The sequence below is a fragment of the Acinonyx jubatus genome, chromosome F2, assembly GCF_027475565.1.
Source record: "Acinonyx jubatus isolate Ajub_Pintada_27869175 chromosome F2, VMU_Ajub_asm_v1.0, whole genome shotgun sequence".
Classification (NCBI taxonomy): domain Eukaryota; kingdom Metazoa; phylum Chordata; class Mammalia; order Carnivora; family Felidae; genus Acinonyx; species Acinonyx jubatus.
Genome location: NC_069394.1, coordinates 22,358,084 through 22,378,286, shown reverse-complemented (window position 1 = coordinate 22,378,286; position 20,203 = coordinate 22,358,084).

Sequence of the window (20,203 nt, the reverse complement as noted above, 5' to 3'; positions counted from 1 at the left end):
AGCTCTGTAGCAAATCTAGCCTGCACTGCAAGCTGTTTTTCTGCTTGGGCCACCAGATCCAATGATACTTGTGTCTGTAGCTGTAGTGGAGTCTCTGGCAAGTACCATAGAAGAATCATGGCACATACTTCTAAGGTTTTGAAGAAAATGCATATCCTCTTTTGCAGATAACGATTATCCTTTGACAGAGAGCCATAAGCTTATTTCTGGGTCCTGATAAAGAACTAGCCATAGGGCATCAAATGACCAGGCAACCTGAACTTCCTGTAATTAACTGGATGTCATCTGCCCATTAAACCATGAGGTTGGACATGTCCGTGAAGTGGAAATGGTGCATAAGAGATCAGACTTAAGCAGGTCCATCATGTACAAGTAAGGTGCATGACTGAGTCTCTCACACTCCTCTGAAACCAAACTGTGCTGTATTGCATCCTTTCCCCCAACTCATGACCTCAAGGAATTTTGTTATGATCAGTTAACTGAAAAGGAAAAAAAACGAGCCTAGTTTATAGATGTTTTCACACTATATGCTGCCCCAAACCAAAAGTGCGTAAGTGCAACATTAAAGCCCCATTCACTGATGGCCCAGAAAGATGGCAATGAAGGGAAATTCCCCTATTGGCAGAACTTTGAACAATACATCTAGTTGTCCACTTTGGATTCCGAAATGGTCAGAACCATAGAACTGCACTGATTTATAGGCAGGTACTAATGGCTTAGCTAGATAGTTAAGGGTTTGGCAAGAATCAGATTGGAAGATTTGTGGGAAAGATTTCTGGGGAAGAGGTCTGTGAATAGACTTTTCAGAATGATCACAGAGTATAAAGATATTTATGTGTCAATTGAATGTCCATCAATAGGTATTTACTGTATAGGACGCTCTCAGTAATCAGGTGGACTAAGGTGCACTTTCTATAAATGTCAGCCTCTTCCCCTGCCAATTGAGTGCTTATTCGTTGGACTCATGAACAAAGTAGTTATGGTGGCAGCAATGGACACTATACATGGGCTTCAACAACATAGCTGACCTAGCTACCATTACTGTTGAGTACCTAACATGCCAGAGACCAATACTGAGTCTTTAGTATGGCCCAATCCCTGGGGGAGTAGAGGGAAGGAACCAATGAGCTACTTGGTGGTAGGTTGATTACACTGTGTCCTTTCCATCGTGACAGGAATAGAAATGCATCCTTAGTGAAGCCAAGCCTATTCTGTATACGGATTTCCTTCTCTTTCCCATAATGCTTCTGCCAGCATTGCCTAACAAAATGCTTTAGTTGCCATCTTGGTATTCCACTGACAGTGTTTCTGGTCAAGGAATTTGTGGTATTAAATGATCTTGCTATATAAACATAATTATTTAGGGGCACTTGGATGGCTCAGTCAGTTAACCATCCAACTTCAGCTCAGGTCATGATCTCATAGTTGGTGAGTTTGAGCCTTGCGTCGGGCTTTGTGCTGACAGCTCAAAGCCTGGAGCCTGCTTTGGATTCTGTGTCTCCCTCTCTCTCTGCTCCTCCTTTACTCACAATCTGTCTCTCTCTGTCTCTCAAAAATAAATAAAAATGTTAAAAAAATTAAACATAATTATTTACAGTGCCAGTTTGGAGACAACACTTGTAAAGAATAGATATTCTCTTATAAGATGTAATATAAGCTTTGAATCAGAGACCAATGTATGGTTGCCTCTCCCATAACTAGAATACATGGGTACAAGAATTAAGGAACAGTAGAAGTAGCCCCTCCCACTGTCTCATAAACAACTCAGAGAATTTTTGCTTCCTTCTCCCCACAACTTTGAGCTCTGCTGGCTAGGAGGTCCTGTGTCCAAAGGAGGAATACCTCTACCAAGGACACAACAATAATTCCATTGGTTTGGAAGATAATACTGACACCAGGTCAACTGGGGATTTCTTTCTTATGTTTCTGAACCAACAGGCAATGAAAAGAGTTACTCTACTGATGGAATGATTGATCCTAGTTTCCAAGAACAAACTGGATTGCTGTTATAGAATGAGAGTGGGAAGGACTATTTCTGCGATCTAGGAAAGTCTCTAAGATGCCTCTTAGTGTTTCTATGTCCAGTAGTCAATGTTAATAGAAACTACTACAAGCAAAGGGAGGCAGATCTGTGTATTCACAGACCTTCAAGAATGAAGGTTTTGTTACCTCACCAATGAAGGAACAAATTGAGATTCTGACTGAGGTCAAAGGAAATATGGAACAGGTGGTTGCAGTAGCCAGCCTCTAAGATAGTGCCCAAAGATGTTCACTTCCTGGAATTCATAAGCTGTATGTCCTCTTCCACACTGGACAGAGCTGACCTGTGTAAACATAGGATATTACTATTATGGAAGTGATGGTGTGTGACTTCTGAAGCTAGGTCATAAAAACATGATGGCTTCCATATTGTTTTCTTGGATTATTTGCTCTGGGGGGAAGCCAGTTCCCATGCTGCGAGGCTTTTTGAGTAGCCCTACCAAGAATTCCATGTGGAGAGGAGAGGATGTCTCCTGCAGTCAGTCAGCATCATTTTATTAGCAGTGTGAGCAAGCCATCTTAGAAGTAGGTCCTCTAGCCCTCCTCAAGCCTTCTGATGACAGCAGTCTAGCTAACACCTTGACTGTGATTTCACAGAGGGCAGAACCACTCAGTTAAGCCACTCCTGAATTCCTGGCCCACAGAACCTATGTGAGATAAACGTTTGTTGTTGTTGTAAGTCACTAAGTTTTGGAGTAATTTGTTATGCAGCAAAAGATAACTAATACAAGTGGAAGAAGGAAGTTTAAAATATCAACTATGGCCTTGTGACCAATTACATAAATTATGTCTCTAATGGCAATGATTATTTTCTTCCTTGCTTGTTATATGCATACATATCTATATCTATGTGTATTACACGTAAGTATATTAGTAATATATTAATGTAATATAAGTAATATAAATATAGGTGCTTATACATTATGTATGCATATACATTATATATGATAGTATCATATACTTACACATGCACACTTTTTTCTCTCTTCCTTTCCCTAGTTTATATGAGTGTTTTTGTTTCTCTTTTAAATTTTTTTAAAGTTTATTTTATTTATTTTGAGAGAACAAGAGAGAGAGCACAAGCGGGGGAGGGTCAGAGAGAAAGAGAGACAGAATCCTAAGCAGGGTCTGCAACATCAGCACAGAGCCCAGTGCGGGGCTTGAACTCATGAACTGTGAGATCATGGCCTGAGCCGAGATCAAGAGTCAGATGTTTAACCGACTGTGCCACCCAGATACCCCTTTGTTTGTTTATTTGATGTTAACTTTACTGTTTAACCTTTAGGTAACAGGATTTCAGGTGGGACAGAGACAGAAATGGAGGGGTGAGCAGTATAGCTCAGAGATAGCTACAGTGACCATTAGGACTTTGTATCTTCTCATTTTGTAAAGCAGGTGCAAACATCTTCATTTGTATGAAGGATCATTGCATCACATTAGGTGAAACAGGGAGTTGTTTGTTACATGAAAGTTGAAATGTATATAGAAGGGGGCATATGGATGCTGAATAGCCAAAGGGGTTTATCATCCAGCTCCAAGCCCACTTTTCTACGCTCTCCGATGATGGAGCCAGAGCTCTGCAAACCACAGTTCTCTGGGGGCACCTGTTTTCTCTTAGATTCTGCCAATGCGGGGTGCCACAGGCAGGACCTGAAAGGAATGTGGAGGAAAAATGAACATGCTTCTTCCTGTGAGTTTACCGTAGATTCCTTGAGGTACTTACAAGTGTCACTGCTCTAGCAGCAGCTGTTTCTTTCTTACCAATGATCCCTAAATCCAATGTGCAACGCTTACAGAAAGAGCTGTATTACCTCCACCCCTCTCCCTCAGCCAGAGATCCAGACATCAGCACTAGCTGGCTGGAGCCCATTCTTCTGAGGTCTGTCTGGGAAGCAGCCCTGTGGGGCCCCTCCTATGGGCTGAGAGACGTCAGTGCCAATAGATTAAAGCCTACCTCCTCAGAGGTTTCAGCTTCACAGGACTCCTTCTCCAAGCTTCTAAGTTTTAATAAGTCTAACCTCTTCCCTTTCTCCCCTTGCCCTAAAAACAGAAGCTGCTTCATGCAGTCGCTACCCCCAGAATCCTTAGAGTTCTCTTTTTAGCTAGTTACCTGGTTAACTACCTGGTTAACTACTTGATACCTATTCATACCTGTATACTTTTTATTTTATTTTATTTTTTAAACTTTTTTCCCAGTTTTTTTTCATGTTTATTTATTTTTGACAGACAGAGCATGAGCGGGGGAGGGGCAGAGAGAGAGGGAGACACAGAATCCGAAGCAGGCTCTAGGCTCTGAGCTGTCAGCACCAAGCCGGATGCGGATGCGGGGTCGAACTCACAGACTGAGAGACCATGACCTGAGCTGAAGTCGGACGCTCAACCGACTGAGCCACCCAGGTGCCCCTATTCATACCTGTTTGGATTAAATTTTCTCTATTCACATAATTGGTGTGCTTCCTCTTTCCTGACTGGACCCTGATCTAACAGACCCTGATCTAATTAGCCAGCCTGATTCACATGCCCATTCAGGAAGTAGGGAGAAGAGGTCAGCTCTATTCAAATTATATAGACTGGGAGTGGATAAAGGATGGTTCCCCAAAGAAAAACATAGGTACTATTACAAAGAGAGGTAGGAAGGATCAGGCAAAAAATAATCATATCTAAATATTAAGATAGACTTTAAAGGTGATAAAATACTGTCTCACAACCTTTCTCTGCCTTCAAAAAAACCTTCTTAATAAAATCATTAGAAAGGTAAAAAGACAAATGCAAGTGAGATGTCATTTCACAGCTACCACGATGGTTATAAGCAAACAGAAAAATAAGAAGTGTTGTCAAAGATGTGGAGAGGGGCACCTGGATGGCTCAGCCGCTTAAGTGTCGGATTCTTGATTTTGGCTCAGGTCATGATCTCACAGTTAATGGGATCGAGCCCCACCTGAGGCTCTGCACTGACAGCACAGAGCCTGCTTGGGATTCTCACTCCCTCTCTCTCTGCCCCTGCCCTGCTTACGCTCTCTCCCTCTCAAAATAAATAAATAAACATTAAAAATTAAAAAAAAAAGATGTGGAGAAATTGGAACCTGCATTCATTGCTGGTGGGAATGTAAAATAGTGCATCTGCTTTGAAAAACCATCTGGCAGTTAAACACAGAACTACCAGGTATCTAGCAATTCCACTCCTAAGCATTACCCAAGAGAAATGAAGACCTATGTCCATGCAAAAACTTACATAGAAAAACTCATAGTGGCATTATTCATAATACCAAAAACTAGAGACTGACTGAGCCATCCAGGAGCCCCTGTATACTTTAAATGGGTGAATTGTGCTATGTGAATTATATCTCAAGAAAGATGTTTTAAAAAGTATATACCATAGAGGGGTGCCTGGGTGGCTCACACAGTCAAGCATCTGACTCTTGATTTATGCTCAGCTCATGTTCTAGCAGTTCCTGGGTTCAAGCCCTGGATCAGCCTCTGTGCTGGCAGCATGGAGCCGGTTCATGAGTTCAAATCCCCCATTGGGCTCGCTGCTGTCAGTGCAGAGCCTGCTTCAGATCCTCTGTTCCCCTCTCTTTCTGCCCCTCCCCTACTCATGCCTGTCCTCTCTCTCTTTCTCAAAAAAAAAAGTATATACCATAAGTATATATTACCTAGTTATTCATGAATTAGTCATGTGCCTGAATGAATTGAACAGAATATACCCCTGCACCTTAGATGTTTTTAGTGGCAGCTAAAGAAAAAAAGATAATGTATGAATGTTTCCATTTTCTTTCAAGGAAACAAATTATTGACAAGCTGTTTGGGTGCTAATGCTTCATTTCTGATTCTCCTATGAATTAATCTCAGGTGGCTCTCTGCCAGCTGGCTAATGCTCACTGTCCTCTCCCTGATGTGGTCAGAAAGATGCCATCTGTTCCTTCAGCTGCCAAAATGTTACAAATTATCTAAACCTTTCTCCAGGTAGCAAATGCTGAAAAGGTACCTCTTCCAAATGCTCATTACTTTGCACAACTATCTTACAATGATGTTTTGTGCAACTTGATGTGAAAATGATAATCCCTATGTGATGAAATATTTTGATCTCCAAAACTGAATTTCCACATGTGACACTTTCACATGGTGAGCAACATGAGCAGGATGTCGTTTAGCAATGTGATGTTATGACAGATATAGTGGCACGTACAGAGTTTTCCATATCCAGAAAGAGCAGAGGCATGAAAAGAAACTGTCAAGCAATGGCAGGGGAGTTTAGAAGACCCATGTTTATTGTTAGCATGTAGTGTCCACATTTGTGGTTTCTTAAATGGTGGTGAGCCCGGAGAGTGGGTCAGGTGGGTAGCATGACAGTGATGCTGACAGCTTCTGGGTTTTTCTGTCTCATCACCACTTCCTAAAACACTCAGATCTGTTACTAGGCCTTTCTTTGGTTAAACACCAAAGCCTTTTTTTAAACTAATTAATTAATTTTTATTTATCTATCTATCTATCTATTTACTTTTTAGAGAGAGAATGCACGTGTGCAAGTGGGTGAGGGGCCGAGAGAGAGGGTGAGAGAATCTCAAGCAGGCTCTGCATCCAGCAGAGATCATGACCTCAGATCATGACCTGAGCTGAAATCAAGAGACAGACACTTAACTGACTAAGCCACCCAGGCACCCCTCAAAAGCCTTTTTGTTATTCTACCCTTGTTTTCTAGTAGGGCTTGACATAATTTCTGGCACCTAGGTACTTAGTAAATGTTGAATGGGTGAGTGAATAAATGAATGAATGAAATTGAACTGGATGAAATGAACTCGTTTATTATACCTGTATCCAGGGTCTCCAGCCTTCCTAACTCGTGACTGTCAGTATCACCATTTCACTTCTGTATGACAAAATAAAGGCCATCTAACTTAGCTTGCCAATACAGGACACACATTGCTCAGAACTTTGTTCCTTGAGCACTTTGGAATTTGGAAATAGCCATCAGTTAGGGAAAAAAGAAAAACAAATGTCCATTTTGGTGAAAAGGAAGAAAATGTTTAGAAATAATAAATAATAAAAGGAAGAACTAGAAAAGGAAGAAATGTTTAGAAATATGTTGGTTGGAAAATATGTACACTAACTGAAATATTGTTAAGTTTATCTGCCTCTAAACATTATTTACTACTTTTCTCTTCATTGCTTTATGAATTATTCTGATAGAGGTAATCTAATGTGTGTGTGTGGGGAGCACTGAGAGAGACTGCTTGCATGTGCACATGTATACACTCTCTTGCACATAAAACACATTTTTTATTTTTTTTAGAACAAGTGTGGTTACAGTGCAAGGCTACTGGCTGGGTCCCTCATCAATCCTACAGTTCTGTTTCCCAGAGAGCATTGCTAATGCACAGGGGGCAGAGGTACACTGTCTTTCCTTTCTGTCTCTGTTGACCAAAACCAGCTGATTGTAAGGGGGCCATCATCAGACCACGCTCAAAATTACTGTCTGATTCAGTGTCCTTTCAGTGGTGTCTTTATGCTTTGCACTGATACACACGCTCTTCTGATCCCCTGGGAGGACGGCCCTTACCACCCCCACCACTTCTCACTGCAATGAGAAAGGACTTGAGCCTCTCTGAATGTCACAGACCGTCATCATGTATCTGGTCCCTACCACATTCTGGCTGAACACACTCTAGACCATCTGAATCTTTCCTTAAGGACTTTGGTGAAGTGACAGACGCGGGAGGAGAGAATGACACTGCTAAAGCAAAAAAGGGAAAAGGTGGTCAGAAATAGGTATAGATACCATCAACACGAGAAGCAGAATGCTTCATCCTTACTGTGCATCAGAGTCATTTGGGGTAAAAAAAGAAACCCAAATAGATGCTCAACCCCCAAACCCCCTCCCCCAAAAGATTTAGATTCCTTTAGTGTGGTGTAGAATCCAGATATTTATTTATTTATTTATTTATTTATTTATTTATTTATACATACATACATACATACATACATACATACATACATACATACATACTAGATTACTGGTTTATTACACAAGGACGTACCCAGGAACAGTCAGATGGAAGAGGTGCATAGGGCAAGGTATGGGGAACATGCAGGAGCTTTCAGGCTCTGAGTATCGCACCCTCCCCCAACCTCCACGTGTCCACCACCTGGGAAATTACACATTTGTGTAATTTCAGTGTGCCTCACATGAGGAACCAGATTGAGAACCTCTGGTATGGGAGTCAGGCAGTTCCAGGTCCAAACAATCAATGCAGCTTCTCTCCACCTCAGATTTCTTGTGGGTAAAACAGAGTTGATACAGACTGTAAATAAATCAGTGTCTGGTACTTAGTGTATGTTCAATAGAAAGTGCATAGGTCATAATGGAATACCACGCAGCCATTAGAACTTGTATGTTGGAAGGCTGCTTAATGATCTAAGAAAATAAGTGTTTGTTCCCTTACCCCCATTCTCCACCCACCCAACTTCCGCAGGCACAGACACGGGCCCTATTTTCCTTCCTAAGGAAAACATTATGATTCAGAACCGCTTTTCTCATCCCTTCGCTGCAAACTTGTCTCTAATGAGATGTTTCCAAAAATCAAATGAGACTCTCTAAGAGAGATGCCTGAGCTTCTGAATATTTTAAAAGTTTCCCAAGTGATTCTACTATGTAGCCAGGGTTCAAGAGCACTAATGGAACAGTGCATCTCAAACTGGTTTGCACAAGAATCATTTGGAGATTTTATTAAAACCCAGATTTCTGGGTCTTTCCTTAGAGAGTCTGATTCAGTGGGTCTGGGGTAGAGCCCAGAATTTGCATTTTTAGCAAGCTCTCAGCGCCTCTGACCGGCTGCATTAGCATCAGCTGGGAGCTCGTTAGAAATGCAAATCCTAAACCCTGCCCCATAACTACCAATCAAAAATCTCTGGGTGTGGGGTCCAGAAACTTCTGTTTCAATAAGCTCCCCAGGTGATTCTTATGCATGCTAAAATTTAGGAACCACCCATCTAGATAAAAGCAGAATAATAGAGTAGTCCTAGAGATGGCGGTTCCAGGAACTGGAACCATCATCAGCATTTCAAATGTTTGCTAGAGGAACCAGATTCTGAGGCCAGCACTGCAGAAACCACAGAGTAAGTGTAAGAGAGAAGTTGGTCCTCCGAGGAAACTCAGGCGCCATTAGCAAAATAAGGGGAAAGGATGTTAGGTAAAGAAAAGTAGCTATCCCCTACAAATGTGGAGGGATAGGGGGCCACAGTGTGTTTGAGAATTAAATAAAATCACGCACGCCAAAGTGTTTCTCAGCACCTGGCATGTAAGTATTTAGTGAATTCTATAAATTCCTCTTTTCAAAGCAGCGTGTTGTGAGCACTCAGTATAATTAGAGTAGGAAATATGACCTTCATGTTTCTGGTGTTAAAAGATGATTAAAGAAAACCGTTTGGCTGATACAAACTTCACTTCGTGAAGCAGACAGTCTCCTTCTGGAGAAATGCAAAATGGGGCGGAAGACAGAAGACTTGTACAGGGTAAAGAGTAAAGAACAAGGAAGAGAAAAATATCTGATTGGCTGGGGCCTCATAGTCAACCGTGTTTGGGGTGAGAAGGATCAAGGAAAGAAGTAGAGTCCAGAGTTGGCTTGGTGTCTGGGGATTGGTTGACGGGATGTACGGTGTTATGGGGTCAAGCAGAAGGTTTACAGGGACATGGAAGTTATCTGAGCTTCATGTCGCTGGGCGTGGCACCCTGGGCAGGAGTGGCTCCATCTTTGGCCTAGAAACTTATTTTAACATTGGGTTTTATGTTTAGGTGTATGATCCATCTCAAATTAATTTTTGTGTATGAAGTGCAGGGTCAAATTTCTTTTTTTAATTTTTTATATGGATATATCCATTTGTTACAGCAGACTTTACAACTTTCCTCATTAAGTTAACTTGGTTCCTATTTTCTTCTTGATACTTCATTTTATTTTTATTTATTTTTTAATTTATTACTTAATTTACATCCAAATTAGTTAGCTTATAGTGCAACAATGATTTCAGGAGTAGATTCATAAGTGCCCCTTACCCATTTAGCTCATCCCCCCTCCCACAACCCCTCCAGTAACCCTCTGTTTATTCTCTATATTTAAGAGTCTCTTATGTTTTGTTCCCTCCCTGTTTTTATATTGTTTTTGTTTCCCTTCCCTTGTGTTCATATTTTGTCTCTTAAAGTCCTCATATGAGTGAAGTCATATGATATTTGTTTTTCTCTGATTAATTTCACTTAGCATAATACCCTCCAGTTCCATCCACATGGTTGAAAATGGCAAGATTTCATTCTTTTTGATTGCCGAGTAATACTCCATTGTGTGTGTGTGTGTGTGTGTATATACCACATCTTTATCCATTCATCCATCAATGGACATTTGGGCTCTTTCCATACTTTGGCTGTTATTGATAGTGCTGCTATAAATATTGGGGTACACATGTCCCTTTGAAACAGCACACCTATATCCCTTGGTTACTTAGTAGTGCAATTGCTGAGTCGTAAGGGTAGTTCTATTTTTATTGGTTCCTATTTTCCCATGTTGATTGTATACTCTTGGAGGGCTTGGACTTTAAGTCAGGTACAAAGGAATATAAGATAATTAGGATTTGGTTAGTTTCTAAATAACGAGGCAAAATGACAATAGCTTGAACAAGTGTATCAATTAGGTATTCCTAAATAACCATGCCAAAACTCACTGGTTTAAGTCAATAATCATTTACAATTAGTGGCTATGGTTTTGTGGGTCTAGGCTGAGCTTGACTGGATACTTCTCCAGTTGTGGTAGTTGAGCAACTCTGCTTCTCAATGAAGGTCTGTGGGTTGCCTAGGATGGCCTCCTTCCTCCTGGGATTGGAGCGAGAGGGGCAGGCTAACCAGGATATTCTTTTGGTAAAGTAAGGTGCACAAAATGGCAAGCAGAAATGCTGAGCCTCATAGGCTCAGGCTCAGAACCAGCACACTATTCTACCCATGAAGTGGTTACACTGGCTGAGTCCAAAGTCAGAGGGTGCACAGTACACTCAGCCCACGATGATGAAAAGGATATGGATAATGAAGAACTGGGGACACATTTTCAATCTACCACAACAAGATACAAATTTATTTATCTCCTATAAGAGTCCCGAGTTAGATGGTCCAGGGCTGGTGTGATCCACAAAATTCTCAGGAACTCAGGCTGCTTCATCTTCTTCCTTCTCTGTGCATGGCCTCACTGTCAAGGTGGTTTCTTTAGCTTTCGCTGTCAGGAGGAAGGAACAAAGTAGGAAGAGAACAATGGCCTCATGCCAACTATATTTAAGGGAGGTTCCTAGAAGTTGCCACGTGACCCTTTCACAACATGTGCCCGCAGTTGGTTGTAAGGGAAACCAAAAATGTAATCTTGATTCCAGTTAGCCCCATACCCAGGTCTAACTAAGAAAACAGAGAAGAATGAATATTGGGGACCAAACAAGTAATGAATTACACATATAGCCTTGTATAAAATATGGTTCCAATAATTATTTGTTGCTTTTCTTTACAAATGTTGACATGCTATAAAACAATGGTTGGTAATTTTCCTATGGGAGAAGAGCATAGTCCTTCTCAGTAACAAAATAAGAAATATGATCAGTGGTTCAAATTTGTTTAGCATTTCAAGTGCTTTCTTCAGGTCCCATAATTACAACTGGGAACCACTTCTTGTACTAATAGCAGTATTTTCTCTCTAGATCTCTAGACTTACTGGCTTCAGTAGTATTCCAATCAAAGGATTAAAACTAATAAAGTTCAAAACCACAGTGAGGTACCACAACAACACCTATTAAAATCATTAAACCAAAAAACCAAACTGTGGCAAGGATGTGGAGCTCTGTAACAGGAACTCTCATACCTTGCTGATGGGAAAGCCAAATGGTACAGCTAGTTTGGAAAACAGTTGGGCAGTTGCTCGTAAAGTTAAACATTCACTTAAGTATTTACTGAAGATAAATAGATATATATTGTCACACTATCTTATATGCAAATATTTATAGCAGCTTTATTCCTAGCACTAAAAACTGGAAACAAAGTATCTACAGGTGAACGGATGAACCTTCTGTTACATCCACAGGATGGAATATTATTCAGCGACAAAAAGAAATCAGTTCCTTATACAGGTAGTGACAGGAATAAATATCAAAATAATAATTGTTCTAGGTGAAAGAATCCAGAATAAAAAGGCTACAAACTTTATGATTTCATTTACATGACATTTCGGAATAAGCAAAATTATAGGGACAGGAACCAATCACTGGCTGATCATTGGGGCTGGGAGTGAGGGGAGATAAATGACAAAGGGGTACAGGAAACATTGTGGGGTGGAGGCACCTGGGTGCCTCAGTCAGTGGAACATCTCACTTCTGCTCAGGTCATGATCTCTCAGTTCGAAGTTTGAGCCCAACATACCTGCATCGGGTTCACTGCTGTCAGCCTGTCAGCGCAGAGCCTACTTCATATCCTCTTTTTTTCTTTTTTTAATATGAAATTTATTGTCAAATTGGCTTCCATACAACACCCAGTGCTCATCCCAACAGGTGCCCTCCTCAGTACCCCTCACCCACCCTCCCCTCCCTCCCAAACCCACTAACCCTCAGTTTGTTCTCAGTTTTTAAGAGTCTCTTATGGTTTGTCTCCCTCCCTAACTTTTTTTTTCCCCCTTCCCCTCCCCCGTGGTCTTCTGTTAAGTTTCTCAGGATCCACATAAAAGTGAAAACATATGGTATCTGTCTTTCTTTGTATGACTTATTTCACTTAGCATAACTCTCCAGTTCCATCCACGTTGCTACATAAGGCCATATTTCATTCTTTCTCATTGCCACATAGTATTCCATTGTGTATATAAACCACAATTTCTTCATCCATTCATCAGTTGATGGACATTTAGGCTCTTTCCATAATTTGGCTATTGTTGAGAGTGCTGCTATAAACATTGGGGTACAAGTGCCCCTATGCATCAGGACTCCTGTATCCCTTGGATAAATTCCTAGCAGTGCTATTGCTGGGTCATAGGGTAGGTCTATTTTTAATTTTTTGAGGAACCTCCACACTGTTTTCCAGAGCGGCTGCACCAGTTTCCATTCCCATCTTATCCTCTGTCTTATGCTCTCTGCCCCTCCCCCGCTTGCACTCTCCCAAAAAATAAATTTAAAATAAAACCTTTTGGGGTGATGGAAAGATTATCTTATGTGGTTGTTGCAGAATTGTATTCATTGCTTACTTTCATACACCTCAGTTTGATGAGTTTTACTGTGTATAAATAGCATCTCCATAACCCTGACCAAAAAACATTTCTTTCACAACAAAAAATACAATTCTGATAAAACTCAGAAGGAAAAGGGGATTCTGATGTAAACCGATGTTGGAAACTCTTTTTTGACTAAGAAAATAGTGCGGTTGGTTGTTACTATAATCAAAGACTCATTTATAGCATGGAATTAAACCTAGCTGCAAAGAATTAATTACTTTTACACTTTCACTTTATTTCAACATGTGCAACTGCCCAACATGAAACAGATAAACCTATTTGGGAAAATGCCTCTCAACATCGTTTGATGACACTTACTTCAGTTATATTCTGCTGGGTATTGAAGGGCTGAAAGGAAGTGTTTTTGTAAAGCAAATGACATATCCTAGAGCCACGGAAACGATATGGGGAAATTCTGTCACAGTAGTTGTTCTGTTCTGGTAGAAGAAAAGATTAACAACCGCTCGCTCACAGATTCAAGATGCTTTCTTTTGCTCTCATTACCACCTAGGCTTGCAAAATATTAGACCCAAAGATTTTCCTGAAGGAGGGCTGAGGAGACCAGAGTGAAGAAAGAGAAACTCCTGGGGGGTGGGGGGAGGATGGAAGATTAGCTGTGAAATGGGCTGAAGGTCAAGAGGGAAAAGTAGTCTCAGGGAGCAGCAACTCTTCAAAAGGCTTAGGTCTAATGCTAGAGGAAGACACCTTGACCAATAAGGCAATAAAGTGTGACAGGTGGACAGACATGCTAAGTTCCATCTTAGGGTGTCTTGGAAGTTGCAGGGCTTCGTAGAAGAGGTAGTTCTAAGACTGAGACAGGAAATGCAGCTGGAGTAGTTGTGCAGGGCACTGAAGCACAGAAGGCTTCAGAGTAGAATGTTGTGTAGAGCTGGGGTTTAGAGAACAAATGGAGGGTGGTTACGGGGGAGGCTGGTATGTTTGAGGAGGTAGGCAGGAGTCTGCTCTGTGAGTCTTTGTAGGTCTTGATCTCCATTTGACCCTGTAGGCAATGCAGAACCACTGTGGAAAGTGTTGCGATAACATTTGAATTTTGAATCAATTGCTTTGCTAACTCTGAGGAGTGTGGGAGGACATGTAGGGTAAGGGTAGGGGGTGGACCCTGGAGATTGAAACAGGGTGATAGCGAAAAAAACACCAGACGCCGAATAACAGCGAGGCAAGATTTTATTCACGCCGGGCCAAACCTGATCTCCTGATCTTAAGGAGAAAAGTGCAGAGAATGGTCCCTAACAAAGGCAGCAGTGGGCTTATATGGATTTTAGCAAGTCAGAACACATCATTATTTGGTTAACCAATTACAATCTACAGCATTTCATGGTAGCCAAATATATTATGATACACAGACGTTAGTTTTGGCGGGAACCTATACATTTTAAAGGTCTTTGTCCTAAGAGGGTTTAAAATGACCAATCATAGTTAGACACCTGAGATGCTGTAGGGCAGTGAGTACATGGCTTTTTACACGTTGGTCTTGCCTAGGCCAGATTTTGGTAGAGGGGGTGGGGGAGGGTTTTGCATCCTAAGTTATCTATTTAGTAAGCAGGGGAGGTCACAGAAGTGAGATAGGGTGGTTACTAATTACTGATAACTTTAATAGGGAACTACATAAGCCTTTTATCTCAACTATTCATGAAAGGTGAGTTTAAGCCGAACTTACATACAATAAGCTTTCTGATATCTTATAAGTTGGCCTATTACAGAGATGGGTAACCCATTTAGGAGATTTGTGGTTGTCTGGGTGAGAGATCTTGGTGGCCTGAAATGAGAGGCAGTAGCCATGGAAATGGGTTAGGAGGGGGACAGGTTATTTTTTTCTTTTTAAAGTTTATTTATTTTGAGAGAGAGAATGAATCCCAAGCAGGCTCTGTGCTGTCAGTGTGGAGCCTGGTATGGAGCTCAAACTTCCAAACTGTGAGATCATGATTTGAGCTGAAACCAAGAGTTGGGTGGTTAACCAACTGAGCCACCCAGGTACCCCTGGAGAGGGACAGTTTTGAGAACTATGTAGTATCTCTTTCAGAGTGAGGTTCTTCAGAAGATGTGGAACCATAAATAAGGTTCAGTTTTTTGAAAACCTGACTTAAAAGCTCTATTATCAGCTGGTTCCAGCTTACTTCTGTAACTCCTTCCACTCCTTTGCATCGTGCCTCACATATTCTTATTGGCTTTATTCTCAGGCAGGATCTTTAGACAAGGCCAGAAAAATGGCCCACTGTTTTTAGGCTTATGGGGAAAAGATCTGGAGTTGAGAATGCCGGCCAGTCCTTTGTCACGTGCCACTTCTGGGGCTGGGTCACAGTGAGGGTGTGTGAATATATTTCTTACAGAGAGGAGAGGTGTTATCAGGTGAAGGATGAAAGAGTGGAGGAAGGAAAACACAAATTACAAAAAGGCACCCATGATATGTTCCAAATTCCAGAATAGGTGGGGTTTTGGACTGGAATAAAATATAGCTTCCTGTTACTGCAAAGTTAAAGAGATGACTAGGCTACCTGGTTTGGAATCCCAAGGTACGGTTTCGTTTGGTGCCATCTGATGGCATATGTCTGCTCTTAGTATCAGGACAATTATTTAGCATCTGAACTGGTCTACTTTTACCTGGGACAAATGTTAAACTTGACCAATATTAGGATAATGGGGGTGAACCAGGATGATCCCAACAGCTGAATACATGATCCCCTTAATTCTGGGTCCTGTGCGTGGCTGGGATTTCCAGGAATCTCCTGGTTAGTTGATGTTTTGCTTCCTTTGGACTGATTCTGAAACATGGAGCCGGAGTCCTGCAGATCCAACAGCCTCTGCCTTGTCACCTGAGATGGTGTGGCCATCAATCCCTGACCTTGTCCTACTTTACCTTCCCCTCTATTTCTCCATCACCACTCAGAACATATGAATATTAGCCTGACCCCTTTCAGGGTGGGTAGAAGGCAGGGCCCAATGACCGTTTGCACTGTATCCAAATTGTCATCATCAGGCTTGTGTTTTGCGATATGTGTTGATACTCAAAAAAATAGCAAAAAAAATTAAATGATGGCAAAAATCATCTTGATTATTTGTAGGTCTCTGTCTCTTGAATGCTCAGATATATATATATATATCTTCTTTAGTTCCTGCCATATAATATTGGTGCCATTTTCTCCCGCTAGACTTTGGACACCTTGAGAACTAAGGTCCTATCTTATTTACTTTAGTGTCATCATTTTTTATTACAATGGGCCTTGTCAAGCATTTCTTCAATTAAACTGAAGTTAACACCAAGTTAATAATTGTGCTATTAAATTCAGCAACAGAGTGAAACTGAGACATTATTTCAATGGATGATCTATCCACATTTATTTGTGTCCTCAATATAGATTCAGTAGTAGTGGCCTTAATACATTGTTTGATCATGACACTATTTAATCCACTGCTCTTTTTGGTAAGGATCACAATAGATAAACATGGTCACATCAATCCTGGCGAGGGCATGGAATTTATTTTCAATAGTATTTAGCTTCTGATAAGTAAAGCAAGCCGAATGAGATAACTTCTGATCTATCAGTTGGTCTCACAGCCAAAACTCCATTGTCCTTGTAACAGTTTTCAGAGTGTTAGCAGTGGTGATGTGCTGGCACATGTTTAACAATTCTCCTGAAGGAAGAAGGAAAAACAAAGGCCTGATTAGTAGGGCTTGTCAATTTTTGCGGTATGTATATTTCCACCACGGCTGATTCCAAGCTACCAATGTGATACCCCAAACAGGGAGCTGGGAAGAGGGGCAGGCTGGAGAGGGGAATTGCCAGCACACCACTGATTTGCCCAGTGCAGGGCTGAGCTGTGCTGTAGCTGAGGTCTCCTTTTGGTGGTTCTCTCTGCAGCAGGTATTTATCAAGAGCCTACTAGATCGATGTTTGGGGTACACTTGAGAATAAAAAAGACAAACATTCGTACTGCTCTTAAATTCTTCTGAGGAGGTGGAGACTGAAGATGAACAGTAAACATTTAACACATAAGTTCTATGATTTACTAAAAGTTAAGTGCTATGAAAAAGGCTACATGGGCAAGGGTGGTTGAGAATATGGGTGATGTTGGAATTTTTTTTTTTTTTAATTTTAGAGAGAGGGTGTGAGCAGGGGAGAGGGGCAGAGAGAGAGAGAGAGAGAGAATCCGTTCCACACCCAGTGCTGAGCCTGACATGGGGTTTGAACCCGGGATCCTGGGATCATGACCTGAGCTGAAATCAAGAGTCAGATGCTCAACCAATTGAGCCACCCGGGTGCCCCCAGAGAGTCATTTTAAATGGACTGGTCAAAGTGGACCGTTCTAGAAGATGACATTTGAACAGAGATTTGAAGGACCTATAAGGCAGGAATAGGAGTGCTCTAGGCAGAGGGGAGACTGGACAGCCAGTACAAAGACTCTGAGGTGGAGGCTGCATGATCTATTCAAGGAACAGCAGGAAGGTCAGTGTGGCTAAATGAGAGCGAGTGGAAAGGTCGGGGGAAGGGAGACAGATCCTAGGTAGAGGGAGAACTCACTGGACAGAGTGTTGGCATAAGAAGACCTAGAATAGTTCGGGGACTCTGGACTTTCCTCAAAGAGGCACTGCAGGCAGAGCAGAAAGTAACATCCTTTGATGTAGGTGTTAAAAGCATCACCCTGGCTTCCATGTTGAGAATAGACTTTCACTGGGAGACCAGTTTAGATGTGGTGAGAAGTAGCCTTATCCTGGGTGGATGCTAAAGGTAGGGCCGAGGATATTTGCTTGCCAACTGGATGTAGGTTTACATTAATTAGAGTTGCCATAAAAAGGTAAATACTACAAACTGGGTGGTGTAAAATGACAAAAATTTGTCTCCCAGTTCTAGAGGCTTGAAGTCTGAAATCAAAGCGTTGACAAGGTCATACTCCCTCTGAAAGGCATAGGGGACAATCCTTCCTTGTCTCTTCTTGATTTCTGATTGCGTGACAGCTGTCCTTGGCACTCCTTGGCCGGCAGCTGTGGCCCTCTATTATGTGGTGCTCTTCATCTGTGCTTGTGTTTCCTTTCCGCCTCTACGGGCACGAGTCATCTTGGGTTAAGGGCCCTCCCTATTGCGACACGACATCCTCTTAATGAGTTACATCTCCAACAACCTTATTTCCAAATAATCTCACATGTTGAGGTATTGGGGATAGGACTTCAATATCTTTGGGGATAATCTTTTGGAACAATGCAGCCCATAACAGAGTCATTTTGGGACAATGCAGCCCATAACAGAGTGGAAGGAAAAGAGTGGAGTTAAAGATGCCTTGGGTTTTTAGCCAGAGTAAATTGGAAGGATGCAGTTGCCATGAGGCAAAATGGAGAGCGTTGTGGATGGGCAAGTGTTGGGTAGAAGATCAGAATTTCCAATGTATTCCACGTCCTATCCACAGAGTCAATCAGCTTATTGTCCCACAACTGAAAAGGGAGGAAAACAAAATTCTTTCAGAATTCTACAGATTATGGTGAAAAAACCCTGAGGGTAACTGTTCTCCTAAGAGAATCAAATTACATATTCTGAAAACAGTTATCCAGCCTCCTGAATAAAAACTCTTAAATTATTTAAATTAATGGGAAGTTCTAAATATTGCATTTCACTTTTGTCAGAAACGTTTTTTGGCATATTCACTTTTAGTACAACAGATAGATTAGGCACTAGGGAGGAAAAGCTCTTTGAATCTGTAACAGCCTTCTGAATTCTTTAGAAAGGCAGAGATGACTCTTAGGGGATGAGTCTAAGTAAACATTTACCTCATTATGTAAATTAGGTGTGGGCTCCAAAGCCATTATAATATTTCAGTTGAGAGTTACTAAATGTTCCTAGCTTCAAATCAGATCCAAACATTTTCATCTTTCTTTGCTCACCTTGGCAAATTCCTAGTGTTTTAGAGGTTATCTGATTGTACAAACTGAAACCAGTTCACATGGATGTAGACTAGATAGGTGGGGGGGGGGGATTCAAAAGGAGGACACAGGAATATGCCCTAAAGTCCTAGGGAGGGGAATAAAGCTGAGTTTTGTGAAGAATCAGAAACTGGAAATACAGGAATCAGGAATTGGAAATGCAGACCTAAGGTAGCTACTCTTTCCAGCTCTATATCTCTCTCTCCAGGGTTGCAAGGTTCTTTTGTCTCTGTATTTTTTTTATGCATATTTACTTCATTTCTACCCCCCTCCCCTCCTTGGCCAGTTGCCCCTGCCCTGTTTGCCCACGCCACCTCCCCCATCATTCAACGGTGCCCTTAGCCTCAGATTTTATATCCTGTTACAAAGCCAGGGCTGACTGTTCCTGAATCTATTCTCTCCCAAACCTGAATACTAATTCCTGCAAGTGGGAATCTGATTGGCCCAGGGTCTGAAATTTTTCACCCATGTTTTCAACAGCTGCGTAAGAGGGAAATGATCATATCCACTCATTAAACAAATGCTCATTGAGAGCTTACCATGTGCCACTTGGTCTTATAGGTTATAGATACTTCAGGGAACAGAGTTTTCACACCAGGGAGCTTAAAACCCACTGATGTTGTGGAAAAGTGTCTATGTTCTGCACTGTATACATATGCACGGAATGAGCTGGTGTTAGAGAAAGGTAGGCAGACATACTAAAAGGAATACTGTATCTCATTTTGGGATCTGCCAAAATGACAGATGTCCTATCTCTCTGGACTAGATTATCCCTAATTCTCGCTTGCAGTCATAGTAAGGGGCTTCACTTTCCCTTTATTCCCTATCGAAAGCCAAGCACCACACTGTTTTTATCTCTTTACCAGAAGGTGACACTTTTTAATCATTCACCCAGTTCTGCCCCAGGCTGATAAAGTGTTCTTTGTGATGAGGCAGGGTACAGGGTGGGGAGAGTGTGTACGTG